This window comes from Nomascus leucogenys, chromosome 6, assembly GCF_006542625.1.
Source record: "Nomascus leucogenys isolate Asia chromosome 6, Asia_NLE_v1, whole genome shotgun sequence".
Classification (NCBI taxonomy): Eukaryota; Metazoa; Chordata; class Mammalia; order Primates; family Hylobatidae; genus Nomascus; species Nomascus leucogenys.
The window spans coordinates 13,517,852-13,532,203 of record NC_044386.1 but is presented as its reverse complement, the minus strand read 5'-3'; the positions used below and the strand labels follow the sequence as shown (position 1 = coordinate 13,532,203).

Sequence of the window (14,352 nt, the reverse complement as noted above, 5' to 3'; positions counted from 1 at the left end):
AAAATCATTTTCACCCATTTTCTTGACAAAAGCCAAGAAAGAAGAATGAATTTAAAGGAAATTTTGAGAAGTTTTAGCTTTGCCAACTGACATGCTTACTGTAAGCTAATCCTGTCGCAGAAATGCATTAGTTTGATTCTCTACCAGTGAACAAAAGCAGAATCGTGTAATTATTACGGATAAAATGACAGTGATTTGTGCTGGTGAGACTCTGACCAGCAGCAGCCTCTGGGAGACCAGCATCCAGGACAAAGCCGGCGACTGGAAAGCGGCAGAGCTGGTGGGGCTCTCGGAGGAGCGGCCCTCAGCCTCTTTCCTGTTCACGGCAAGGCCACGGCGGCACACAGGGATTTTGCTCATAGCCTTGACAAACTTACCGCATGTGCCAAAGTAAGTATCAGCAACAATGAACAAAAATGCCACCACATTTTAAAAAGAAATCTGAGGGGGCTGGGCGCGGTGGCTCACGCTTGTAATCCCAGCACTTTGGGAGGCCGAGGCGGGTGGATCACGAGGTCAGGAGATTGAGACTATCCTGGCTAACATGGTGAAGCTCCATCTCTACTAAAAATACAAAAAATTAGCTGGGCGTGGTGGCGGGCGCCTATAGTCCCAGCTACTTGGGAGGCTGAGGCAGGAGAATGGTATGAACCCAGGAGGCAGAGCTTGCGGTGAGCCAAGATCACACCACCGCACTCCAGCCTGAATGACAGTGAAACTCCGTCTCCAAAAAGAAAAAAAAAAAAAGAAAAGAAATGCGAGGAGGAGAAGCCTTCCTCAAATAACCAAAATGCTCTATAGAAAATATATCCAAATCAGCTTCTCATTGAATCTCAAAAATTAAATATAGTCAATCTGGAGTGGATGACATTTCAAGAGAAAAAAAGAAAAAAAATCCAATTTTCCTTTGTTTTGTTTTTCAGACGGAGTCTCGCTCTGTCACCCAGGCTGGAGTGCTGTGGCACAATCTCAGCTCACTGCAATCTCCGCCTCCCGGGTTGAAGAGTCTCCTGTCTCAGCCTCCCAAGTAGCTGGAACTACAGACGCCTGCCACCATACCCAGCTAATTTTTGTATTAAAAATCTGAAATTTGGGTGACAGCGGACACTCAGCCAATCCACGGACTTGTGTGACGTCTACTGTACAACTTGCAAACCAGTGAGCGTGAAGGCTGCTGGGCCCCTTCCTGAGCTCTTGGCTCAGGGGCTCCACCATGGTGGCATGGAATGAAGTGACCAACTTTAGAAAGCAGAACGGTGACGATCATTCGCTGTGCTTGCTATCTTCTCAAGTCAAGTAATCTTGCGAGCTACTCCTTTGCGCAGATACCTGTAGGGGCTACACTGCCTCTCTGGCTCTGGATGCCCTTCCCTGCTGCAGGTGAACCCTGTGATTACAGGAGCAAAGTCAGCAGCAGTTTCCCACCACGTGCTCCCGACACTGGGACTAGACAGCACACGCCCGTCACTGCTGTCCCGTTCCTTCCTTCGCCCAAGACACGGATTAGTGAAGGGTATAATCTTCCAGAAACAGATGATGTGTTTTAGGCAGGATCATTCATTCTTCAAAATCTAGATTTTTCTCAGAGGCAAACTCTGGTTCAGAACCCATCGATATCTGTTAAAGAATGATAACCCTTTCCCCTCTGTATGTGTGTCTATATTATGTTTGTGTACATATACGTATATGTATTTTCTCATATATTTACTCTATTTTTAAACAAGAGTTACTAAAACATTTCCCTGTCAGTCTCACTTTCCTTCGGTATGGTCTGGAAGAGGTAGGAAAAGAATGAAATCCATTCCCAGGGACTTTCTCAGGTGCTGATTTAAGATAAAATGCAAATGAGGTAGACACAGTTCCTAGCCTCAGGAAGGACAAAGAGAAGGGCAGAGTTTGGATAATCTCTATGTCAGATGACAATTTATTCAATGAATATTTTTTAAAGCACCAACTGCTAGCAGAACCCTGCACTGCTCACAGCAGGTGGAGTAGGTGGCAGATTTCAGAGTCACTTACTGTGCTGTGACTTGGAGCCAAGCCCCCGATTTCCCACTGGACAGAGATAAGGAACACCTAGTTTCTTCATCCATGTGACTCACCACACAGTGGCATTTGGATCACAAAATTATCCTGTACTATAGGCAAGGTACAAACCCTGTTAGGGTTGAGAAGGGGCAACAGGAGGAGGAATCATGGAAGGGTCCCTGAAGGAGATGGCACTGAAGCTGGCCTTTGAGGGAGGTGGGCACAGGTAACCCAGGCACTGGGTCAGGAGAATGAATAAAAGCTCCAGGAAGGCAGGGGCCTCATCTATCTGGGACCTGAGGTACTTCCAGGGCTCTGCACAGTGACTGGCATACAGTAGGCACACAAGTATTACATGGAAACATCAGAAATCAATAGTCTAAAGAAACAGCAAGCTGGCCCACAGCTCATATTTTAAGGACAGTCTTTTCTTTGACATAGATTCACAACTGCACAAGACAAGGAACTATGAGTGTGGCCCGTGGGGAGGTCGGGAGACACCCCGGATGCCTGAGATGTGGTGAGGTGTCACCACGGAGCTCCGCTGTGCCTTGGATAAACTGATGGAAGAAAAAAAAAAAAAAAAAAAGACCCAGGCCCACTTATTTTAGTAAAATGAAATCAAGTGCAGGTCTGAACATTCATAAGCAGAACACTTACACATCACAAGTAGTAGGACCTCAGCCAATAAATCAACCTCACGGACATTTTTGGGCCTGTAAGTTACAACTTGCGGGGAGTTGGCATAGGAGTGGTATGAAGCCTAAGTGACTCCTACCAAGTGTTCTGACCTGGTCCCTCTGTCCATCCAGACTTGCAGGGCTACAGAGAAGCAGGCGTGCTCTTGGAAAAGAGCGTGCAGGGCAGGCAGGGACGCAAGGCAGCCCTGAAGCACACAGACCTCCCTACTGTTCAGCAGATCCAGCAGCCTCTGAATGCATGAGAGAAGGAACCACAGCCAATTAATAATGCTTTGTGGCACCCAGCTGGCGTTATGAAGGATTCCCAGGACTCTTAGCCTTGCCTGGGAAAGGAGTTAGTTGTTGTAAAAATGGTTCAAGAAGAAAAGGAAATTAAATATGTCATTCCCCAGCTTCTCTCTGTAGGCTCAGCTGCAAGGGATTTGGTTCTTTGCACTTTGGGAAGCTGGTTTGAAAGAGATTTCCTGCTTACCTGGCAGGTTAAACATTAAAAATGTGGCTATAGCCTAAATGATCCCTCCTAGTATGGGGCAGGGGGAGGTCAGGGCTGCCCAGGCGGGAGCTCATCAGTGCCACAGATTAAATGCAAAGGACTGTGTGACAACTGCCATTGACGAGAAGAAGCAGTTCTTGCCCCGAGTTCCTACTTACCAAATGATGGAAGTGACATTCTTTCATTTCACCAGAATATTTATGACTTAGAAAAATGCTAGCAGTGTTCATAAATTATGAGAAAAATTTTGTGGAATTTAAAAAATTTTACCTTGAAAAAAATTTTGTTTCAGAAGTCTGCAAATATAGAGGGACAATTATGACCCTTTCTCTCTTTTTTTTTTTTTTATTTTAACAAGAATGCTCAATACTTCATGCTATTTGACTCTCTCTGGTGGAGAAAAAACTCTTTTTTTTCTTTTCACAATAGAAATTCCTTTGGCCTAAATCAATGGAATGTAATAGCCCATGTCTATGCTCTTTGCTGGGTTGTAATACAATGTACACATTAGGAGTTAAAAAAGCTTTAAAATTAATACCATCATTAACAGAATGAAATAACATATCTATTATTTTTAACTACCTGAAAATATAGACTTTGCCCACTAAATCTGCTACTCTGATGCGAATTTTGAATTGAATCCCATGTCCTAATGGTATCTTGAGCAGAATTAAGGTCTCCAAAGTTGCTGGACACAGGATGATACATCACACCATAAACACAGAGCTCTAGAATTCTGAAGTCTCCGTGGGAAGATCTTAAATTACTTTTGTGCACACAGTTGCCTTTCCCCAGAAGAGGCCTTGATGGCTGTGAACACAGGAGCATGAAGCCCCCTGCCTAGACGCCCACACTATGCAGGCATGCTCCTGTCCTTTTGGCACTGTGTCCTTACTTTTTTGCTCAGGATTTGATTGTGGATGGCTCAAACCCATAACAAGAGTAGCCCTCAGGAGGAGAGCCCTGTGGTCAGAGCCCTGTGGAATCGGCTCATGATCACATTGAGAGGTGACAACGTGCTGGCGGACCTCGCTCGCTCTCAGCACCGCCTTGACTTCTGCTCTGGCCACGCCTAAGGAGCCCTTCAGCCCGCTGCTGCACTGTGGGAGCCCCTCTCTGAGCTGGCTGAGGCTGGAGCAGGCTCCCTCTGCTTGCAGGGAGGTGTGGAGGGAGAGGTGTGGGCGGGAACTGGGGCTGTGTGCAGTGAGGGGCTTAGTACCCGGGCCAGCAGCTGCAGAGGGTGTGCCAGGTCCCCCAGCACTGCTGGCCCGCCTGCACCGTGCTCGAATTCTTGCCAGGCCTCAGCCGCCTCCCTGTGGGGCAGGGCTTGGGACCAGCAGCCTGCCATGCCCGAGCACCACACCCCCTCCCGCGGTGGGCCTCCGCGTGGCCCCCGGTGCCATCGACCGCCCCAGGGCTGAGGAGTGCAGGTGCGCAGTGTGGGACTGGCGGGCAGCTCCGCCCGTGGCCCTGGCGCGGGATCCACTAGGCAAAGCCAGCTGGGCTCCTGAGTCCAGTGGGGACTTGGAGAACTTTTATGTCTAGCCGGAGGATTGTAAATGCACCAATCAGCACTCTGTGTCTAGCTCGGGGTTCGTGGATGCACCAATCAGCACTCTGTATCTAGCTAATCTGGTGGGGACTTGGAGAACGTTTATGTCCAGCTAAAGGATTGTAAATACACCAATCAGCACTCTGTGTCTAGCTCAAGGTTTGTAAACACACCAATCAGCACCCTGTGTCTAGCTCAAGGTTTGTAAACGCACCAATCAGCGCTCTGTGTCTAGCTAATCTAGTGGGGCCTTGGAGAACTTTTACGTCTAGCTAAAGGATTGTAAATACACCAATCCACTCTGTGTCTAACTCTAGGTTTGTAAATGCACCAATCAGCACCCTGTGTCTAGCTCAAGGTTTGTAAACACACCAATCAGCACCCTGTGTCTAGCTTAAGGTTTGTAAATGCACCAATCGGTGCTGTGTGTCTAGTTAATCTAGTGGGGACTTGGAGAACTTTTGCGTCTAGCTAGAGGATTGTAAATACACCAATCAGCACTCTGTGTCTAGCTCAGGGATTGTAAACACACCAATCAGCACCCTGTCAAAACGGACCAATCAGTTCTCTGTAAAATGGGCCAATCAGCTCTCTGTAAAATGGACCAATCAGCAGGATGTGGGTGGGGTCAGATAAGGGAATAAAAGCAGCCTGCCCGAGCCAGCAGTGGCAATCTGCTCGGGTCCCCTTCCACACTGTGGAAGCTTTATCTTTGCAATAAATCTTGCTGCTACTCACTCTTTGGGTCCGCACTGCCTTTATGAGCTGTTAACACTCACCGTGAAGGTCTGCAGCTTCACTCCTGAGGCCAGCGAGACCATGAACCCACCAGGATGAATGAACAACTCCGGACGGGAGGAATGAACAACTCCAGACACGCCACCTTAAGAGCCGTAACACTCACTGCGAAGGTCTGCAGCTTCACTCCCGAAGCCAGTGAGACCACGAACCCACCAGAAGGAAGAAACTCTGAACACGTCTGAACATCAGAAGGAACAAACCCCAGACACGCCATCTTTAAGAACTGTAACACTCACCGCGAGGATCCGCGGCTTCATTCTTGAACTCAGTGAGACCAAGAACCCACCAACTTCGGATACAACATTTTCCTAGCTGGGCAACTGTGAAGGCAGGAAGCCAACCACAATCTTAGACTCCAGGGCACCATGTCTGGTTGTTTCCAACTACATGCCCAGCTGCCAGCAGGCAGCCTGGCATACACCTGGAGCTTAATGAGTATACACTGAATAAATGACAAACAGGTGAGCCAACAAACCAGCTGCAAGCTGTTATTTCTTAGCCTATGCATACTGACTGATAAGTCAACCACTATGAATGGTGATGTCCTGAGTTACTGGTATATCCTGATCAGTTTTGAAGTGAACACAAGTAACATCTAATTTTAGTCAAGTTCATGAGTTTGTGAATTATTTATTCAAAGATGATAATTCAAAGCAAATAAGGCAACCTTTCTAGCGACTCATCTCTCACTTGTGCTACTGCTTTGCTGTCTCAGAAGGCAGAGTCCAGACTAAGTGTATGTGAACACTGCCTGTCAGGTAAAGCAGCGTGGGGGTGGGGACTCAGGACAGAACTGACCTGAGAAATACCATGAAAGATCAATCTGGGCCAGGCGCAGTGGCTCATGCCTGTAATCCCAGCACTTTGGGAGGCTGATGCAGGTGGATCACTTGAGGTCAGGAGTTCGAGACCAGCCTGGCTAACATGATGAAACCCCGTTTCTACTAAAATTACAAAAATTAGTTGGCATGGTGGCGCACGCCTGTAGTCCCACCTACTTGGGAAGCTGAGGCAGAAGAGTCGCTTGAACCCAGGAGGCAGAGGTTGCAGTGAGTCAGGATTGTGCCACTGCACTCCAGTCTGGGTGACAGAGTGAGACCCTGTCTCAAAAATAAAAGACCCATCTATTATGCAAAGAAATAGTTACTCATCTCTTGCCTTTCCCTGAACTCCTACCACTTTGGGAGAAAAAAAGTCAACTAACTCTCAGTCCTGCTTTTTCACCCCATCGCTAACTTTCTCATCAGCAAGAATGCCTTCAGTTCCCACTAGGCCTGGTTTGGGAATGTGCTTCGCCCTTTTCAGCCTGGGGAAACCCACTGATCCAAGGCCCAGAGGGATGATCCATAAGGGATGTCAGAAAGAATGCTGGACTCGTCAAAGGGCCTGAGTGAACCTGGCACTCCCACTCCACAGCAAACATCCTGGCATGTGAGTTTCCACATCTCACAGGGTTATAATAGGATTAAATGAAATAATGAGAACAAACAAACTTTACAAACTGTTAAGTGCTGTTTATAAATGTAGATGGCTGAGGCATAAAGGACTCTATGATAGCACAGAACTCACTAGATTGTATTTATATCAACTATGAGTACCCAGAAAACGAGAATTAGCTTTCATCACAATTAGATTTGTAACTGCAGGCCGAACATGGCGTCTAGGACGTACTAAAAATCACTTTTAATATGAAGGATGAATGAAGCAATCTAGATGAATTACTTCAATTCTATTTCTATTTTTAAAATAGAACAAAGTAAACTTGAGCACAAGATACTATCAGCACATTGCAGTCACTTAAAAAGATGTTCAGCTGTGCGCATGAGAAAGCCATCTGTGATCTGCTTGAAGCACCAAGAGAAAGTCAATTCAAGTTCATTCCTTCTTATTTTGAGGAGGGAAAAATCCTTATGTAGATGGCTTCCTTGCTGAAATAAGAGTTCAAAAAAAGTCCATGCTAGATTTCTTTTTAAATAAAAAAAGAAAAAAAGGTAAAGAAAGAAGAGAAAGCAGAAGTGCTGACATTCAGCCCCACGCAGGAGAGAGTTTCACCACGTGAACACACAAAACGCGGGGACTGCCTGGAGAAGAGAGGCTGCTTTCTAGGCCCAGTCTGTAAATTTGAGACATCTGTGATTAATAAAAGCCTTAAAATTTTTTTTTTTTTTTTTTTTTTAAAAGGAGGGAAAGGACCATATCCTGCTGGTCGCAGACCAAGGAGGATCATGTTTCACTTTAACCCTCCCTTTATTTTCACAATGGTAAAAAAGTCTTAAAGACTTCTGAGTGTTCTAGAGTAACAACTGCATTGCTGAGTAGAGTAGTAAGCCTCTGAATTTGAAAAGGTTTCACCCAAATCTCTGCATGTCTTCCATTTCTCAGTCTCACCAGCATGTAAGCACCAGGAGAAGTGGCTTTTGCTGCCTTGTGTGTGCTGTATACCTGGAGTTTAAAGTCTGCCTGGCACATGCAGCTGTTTAATAGGTATTTGCCTGGTGTGGTCTTTACAGAAGAGTGGACACTCAAGGCCACGGGGCCGGGGTTCCACTAACACCCCTGCCACCTGCTGGGTGTGGGTTCTTATGAGTCAATGACCCCCTTTTTGCTTCAGTTTCTTGATGTGTAAAATGACAGTGATTCCTCTAGCCTTAGCAGGCTGCTGGGGGGAAAGGTATGAAAAAGGTCTTTGTAAACTTATAGCCTAACACAATATGAGGCAATACTCACATTGATGTGTAGGAAAAAGCTGCAAAAGGCTGAGGAAGAAAGCAAGATAAAGCAGAGAGGCGAGATGACGAATCAAGGACAAGCGCCCCAGGCCCAGAGTGGGAAGAAGAGCCAGGGCTGTGAAGGCCGGGCCTCCTTGGACAGCCAGGGTCACAAATCCCACAAGGTCACCATGCCTCTGCTGTGACTGGCAGCCCTCATGCCACATAACGTCAGCCAAACATGCACACATTTGGGGCTGCTGCTGACTGACAACCAGGGCGTTTCTGATGAGGCAGAGCCACCACATGGATGCCCTGCCCAACAGCAGGAGAGTTTCGGTGAACATCTGTCTTGCATTTCAAATTCTCCACGCTGTCTCCCCCAAACGATTTTAGCTAGCTTATGTTAAAGACAGATATTCCCATCTTACTGTCCATTGTAGGTGTTCATAAACATCTGTCAAATGAACAATGAAATGATGTCTTGATAAAAACTCTAACCAGGATAAAGCACAACTCAGAGGCAAGTTCTTGAAGCAAAGGGCTAGTTTAAAATTATAGCTGTAAGGACTTAAAGAAATGTTCACTTAGCAGTTATTGCTGTGTGCTGATGAAAGCTAATTCAAAGACACTTTGCAGCAACTGCTTCTAATGTCTGAAAATAACTCCATCAGACTATTTGAAAAGAGGGCAGTCACAGTGTAATCAGGTATAACCAGCCTATAGCAATTTCTCAAACTTCTGTCTTGTCAAGAATTTGATGCAGTAAATCATATTTTTATTCAGGAAGTTCTTCCACCACACAAGGGAGGTTGTAAGGCAAATGTGAAAATCAGATCTATAAATTACTTCGAAAGAATAATCAAATTCTTAGCTTATGACTGTTGACTGTGTTTGTTCAAATGTTTTAGAGCAAAATTTCTGAGTAAATGATTGTCATCTCTACACTTTCAAACTGGATTTGAAGTCCATGCTTTTGGAATCAAGGTGGCCTTTTTTTTTTTTTGAATAAAGAAAAGACCACAGTGCACTAGAAATTCTCTTGCAGATCACATAAAAACTGAGTTAATCTGTAAATTAATCCTCTGGATGCAACTTCCAGGGACTGCATCTTCTCTTCATCTTACATAGTGATTATAATCATCCCCTGGGCAATGCATATTAATTTAAAATGATGATGATGAGACAAAGCTGGGGTATTACTTGGGAAATCTCAAGCAACTGACTTGCCCAGTGATACAGTTACTCTTTTGGTGGTTTGGAATATACAGGTATTTTTAAAACATTTCTTCAAACTTAAATCTATATTCTATTTGTGAGCAAGTATCTGGAAAGGTTTCTTGGCTGACTTCTATGTGTTCATTCCAGTTACCTTGCTCTTACATATGTTTCGTGTATCGTCTGTCTGTGAGTACTAGTGAGTCTTAATTTGTTCCTCTGGAAAAGAAAGATTCATCGGGGTTGAAACACCAGATTTAGAATGGACACTGCATCCCCAGGGGTTCTCTGCTTCTCTGCACATACCTGGGTTCCAGGGCTTTATTCTGGGCTGCAACTGTTTGTTATGCTGTCATGGGAAATCTTTACAACAGCCAGAGAGGCACTGAGCGTGAGTCTGGAGAATGGTAATGACTGAAAATGTGGCAAAAGACTATTAAAAGCAAATTTTACATATTGCACATTGGGTCCTAAATGCAAAAATATGAACTCTGTCTTTGCTTTCAAATATGAATTGAACACAGAAAACATGAAGGAGAAAGTTAAATTCCCCAGCTTTTTTTTTCTTAAATAATCCCAAGATTCAACCAGAGGCCCAACACAGCACTGCCACGGCTCATGCTGTAATGAAGAACACATGGTCTTTGCCGCCTGAGAAGGGCCAACACTTCCACTGTTCTCTGCGCAGCCCCCTCCCACGAATTCAGTGAGGAGCTTTCACCAGCAGACACCTCCAGGTGACCCTGAATGCCAGAACACAATGTAATCACTGGCATCAATTAAAACCAACCCAGTGAAAAACAACTGCTCTTCTTTGTGAATTCTGAAAATGAGAACACACAGCAGTCTCCCCATTTTGGGCTAGTCTTCATGAGTCATGTCATGAGAAGAGAATGGCCTCATCACCGCTCAAGAGTGAGGAGTCCTAGAGATACGAGGCTGGCCGCATCGATCTCACCAAACAGAACAAGCCAAAGGAAGTTGCACGTACACACTGGCTCTCTCACTCTTATTCTCAGCGTCGTTTCTGAAAACATGACATAAGCATTGGAAAATGTAGCTATGTAGACAAATGCAAGACTGTGAGCATCATTTTTTCTCTCAAGCTGATTCTCGGAAGGGGAATGCTAATCTATCAGCATTTCTGGTCAGGAAACCATTTCATTTTAAAGGTCTTTCTTTTTATTTTCACCACTGAAATTTCCAATAAAGAAACGTGAAGAAATTAAATGTAAATGAAAACAGATGGTAAGATCCTTTGCTTGGTTAATCAGATGCACAGGATCTCACATATTGCCAAAGTGAAAGTGTAAAACACCTCAGAAATAAAATAAATGAAGAAAGAGTCCAATTACTGATAGTGGATAACAGTAAAAATGGGCTAGTGTGGATCAACGTAAGGAATTAAAACAAGGCTAGAGACTTGAGTTATACATGTCTTGAACGGAACAGGACCTGGCTGGCCTGAGGCTCAGGAATGCTTTAGAAACACGTGGTCTGCAGCTGGTGGACAGTTGATCACTAGGCTGTTGGCTTCCAGGAAAAGATGAGCCTATAGCTGTTCTGCCTTGTGATCAGCAGCCGAGCAACAAGAGGCCAACATATGAATCAAGTGGTGGTTGTTGAGCTAGTCTTAGTGAGTCACGTCTTGAAAGAAAATGGCCTCATCACCACCCAGAGTGAGAAGCCCTAGAGAGAGGAGGCCGGCCGCGTCGATCTCACCAAACAGAACATGCCAGTGCCAACGGAAGCCGCCTCCTGGGACTTTCTCTGCTTCCCACTACACTGCCTCCCAGCAGAGATGGGGCCGAGAGGGTGTCTTCATCCCACCGGCTGCGGAAGCAGTCTGTTCTGCCTGCCTCATCTCCCATTTCCTTCCAGAGGTGAGATGGGGTGAACCAGGCGGACCCAGGTTGATGGCTCGCCTGGCAGACAGCCACACATTGTTAAAAACCACGATGCCAAAAAAATCACTAGGTTGTAAAAAAGTCTTTTTTAACCCAACTCTGTAGGCCAAGGCTTACTTTTTAATGTGATCTTCCTCTACTCTGGACAAATACCGACTTGACTGGAGGAGAATGTCTAGGCCATATTGCTGTCTTGAAATGACAGGGCTATTTTCACTGCTTTTTAAGTGAGCCAGCCCCTAAAATATATTTTTTGGGAAGATGAACAGTATGCTTTTTCTGTAACCAAAAGTCTAAGCTATAACAAAAGGAAAAAATCCCCAAGGAACTATGTTACCAGTGATTACTGGGAGGGAACTTGGACTCATTCCTGACTTTTACACAAGGACAAAAGCAGATAGCCTTGCTGGGTGAAAGAGAGACACTTAAAAAAAAAAATTCCATATAAATGAAACCAGAAAGACACACACATCCTGCCAGCTGAAGACATCCACGCCCAGCAACTTTCCGCCCCCCTCCTAATGCGCAATCCACATGGCTCTTTAGCACTGGCTGGGGGTAGTGGGCCATGGAAAGGTGATGTCGCATCAGCCCTCGTGGGGAAAGTTCTCCAGCCAGGGAGTGGCCCCACTGCCCCCATCGAGCCCCAATGTGGCACTGTTCCAGGGTCCTCTTTTCAGTCTGACAGCAGAGGTCAGGGGAGATCTGGTTCCCTGTGCCTCTCCTGCATGACAGAACAACAGGCATAAGGCCACGTCTAGGCCTGCTGTGAGACAACCCATGCTCTGATGGAGGCTGAGGGCGAGGATGCAGCATGTGACCCCATATTCCCCCAGCTCCCCCCACCCCAGGCAGGCAAGGAGCAACAGCCTGCTGCGGCACTCTGGGCTCTGGTCTGTTTAAATGCTCAGAAAGCAAGAACTTCTGAATGCTCCTCTAGTTGTGTGGCTTTTTCAGATGTTTCTGATCCTCTGTGTTCCCAAAAAGTCAAATGGCTGTTCTTTTCACAAAATTACCCAAGATTTGTATTACTCATACAAAGAAAGATTATTAAAAACAAAACAAAACAAAACAAATTCAGCATGCGTATGAGACTATTATTTTGTGTACTGCTGACTGAGGGATAATGAAGTTCTCTCTGTTATAAAATAATGGGTTCTTGATTCTTAATTTCTCTATATGGGAAGTTATTCCCAAGGCAATACAGTACTTATTATTGTCCTGAATAGACAACCATCATGTAAAGAAACAGAAAGTTAATTTTGGGGGAAATAAGCAGTCCCACGGTGCTCACACACCCTTCTGTCCATCTGAGTCTGCCTTCCAGAGGTGCTCACCCAGTTAAGAAACATGAATGCTGAACCCATGGGCATAATAGTTCTTGACATTAAACACGGAATGTTAGCAATGAAAGATCTAATCTTACGTGAAGAAGGCATATGGAAGTGTATTCTTCATAATGAATATTTATTTTTGGCTAATGTCTTCCTATGATTTGTTGAAAAAAATGAAATCACTTTGGCTGCTTTGTTAAAGAGGATACCAAAGACGGTGGGGGCAGGGGGCTATATACAGATTTTTTAAAAAGTTGAAACATGTCTTTAAATGAAGCAGGTGACATAAAAATACTCTCCCAGGCAAAATGGCTTTAAAAATTGTGCAATTAGTGGTTTAAACTATATGACTGATTTATTTCAGGGGGTGAAAGATTTCTCTTCGTTCATGTATACATTTATTATTATTTTAAAAAATTTATACCAGATTCAGAATGCTAGCATGGAAACATCTTTTACCTACATTCAAGAAAATGTACTATAAACCATGCTAACTTATACATGTTTTCACAGAGCCCCATGACAACATACTAATTTTAATACAGCATTAAGGGAAAAAAACGTGGCTTTGGAGTATTCCGCAATGAGCCTGTCAAGTACTCTCTCTAATTAATTAATTAATTAATTAATTTATGGGACAGTCTCACTGTGTCACAACCAGGCTGGAGTGCAGTGGCTTGATCTTGGCTCACTGTGACCTCCGCCTCCTGGGTTCAAGTGATTCTCCTGCCTTAGCCTCCCGAGCAGCTGGAATTATAGGTGCCCGCCACCACACCCGGCTAATATTTTTGTATTTTTAGTAGAGACAGGTTTTCACCATGTTGGCCGGCCTGGTCTTGAACTCCTAACCTCAAGTGATCTGCCTACCTCGGCCTCCCAAAGTATTGGGATTACAGGCATGAGCCACCACGCCCGGCCACTTTACACTGTCTCCAGCAAAGGTTAGCTAAAGTTTCAGAGTTTCAAGGGATGGAATATTAGCTTAGAAAGAACTACAGCTATGTTGAATGAGGAACCAGAAGATTATTTCCCCCCAATAAACCACAAAGCAAATATCTAGTACATTATATTATACAGTCCCTGGTCGTTTAATTCAAAAACAAAGAAACAAAAGCTGTAACCAATTAGGAATTCCTTTTACAATTATATTTGAGTAACTCCCCCATCAAAAGCAAAATGCTGCTCAACTAAAGCTAATAAGTACTTGGAAACAGGATGAAGACATGTCGCACAGACTGCAGGAGGTAAAGTGCCCCCATGTGCATGCACCCCGCAGGTACCGTCTACTCCCAGGCACACAAAGCATTACGGGATGCAACGCCAAGACCTGAACTAATTTGATTTTATGACATCTTGTCTCCCTCTCTTCCCCCTGCCCACCCACATGCACTGAATGGCACTGCATTTTATTTTTCAAATCACCATTTTGTCATTGATTGAGGGCTGTCTTCCACTTTTTTGGGATATCACATACTAAAACCACCACAACAATAAAGGCCAAAGACAAAAAGAAAAGTGGGCTGGAGCAACTGCTTCTGGAGTTCTCCATGTATCCCACACGGGGTTCAAACGCTGTCTCTCCCATGCTGCCAGTGCCTCGGGAGAAGGCG

The 14,352-nt window shown here is 45.0% G+C and overlaps 1 protein-coding gene across 5 annotated transcripts in view; it reads right to left on the bottom strand.

Moving 5' to 3' along the window:
- The window catches only part of TRIO (trio Rho guanine nucleotide exchange factor), a 363,663-nt gene that overhangs the window by 50,148 nt on the left and 299,163 nt on the right, over positions 1–14,352 (bottom strand). The window lies entirely within an intron of this gene.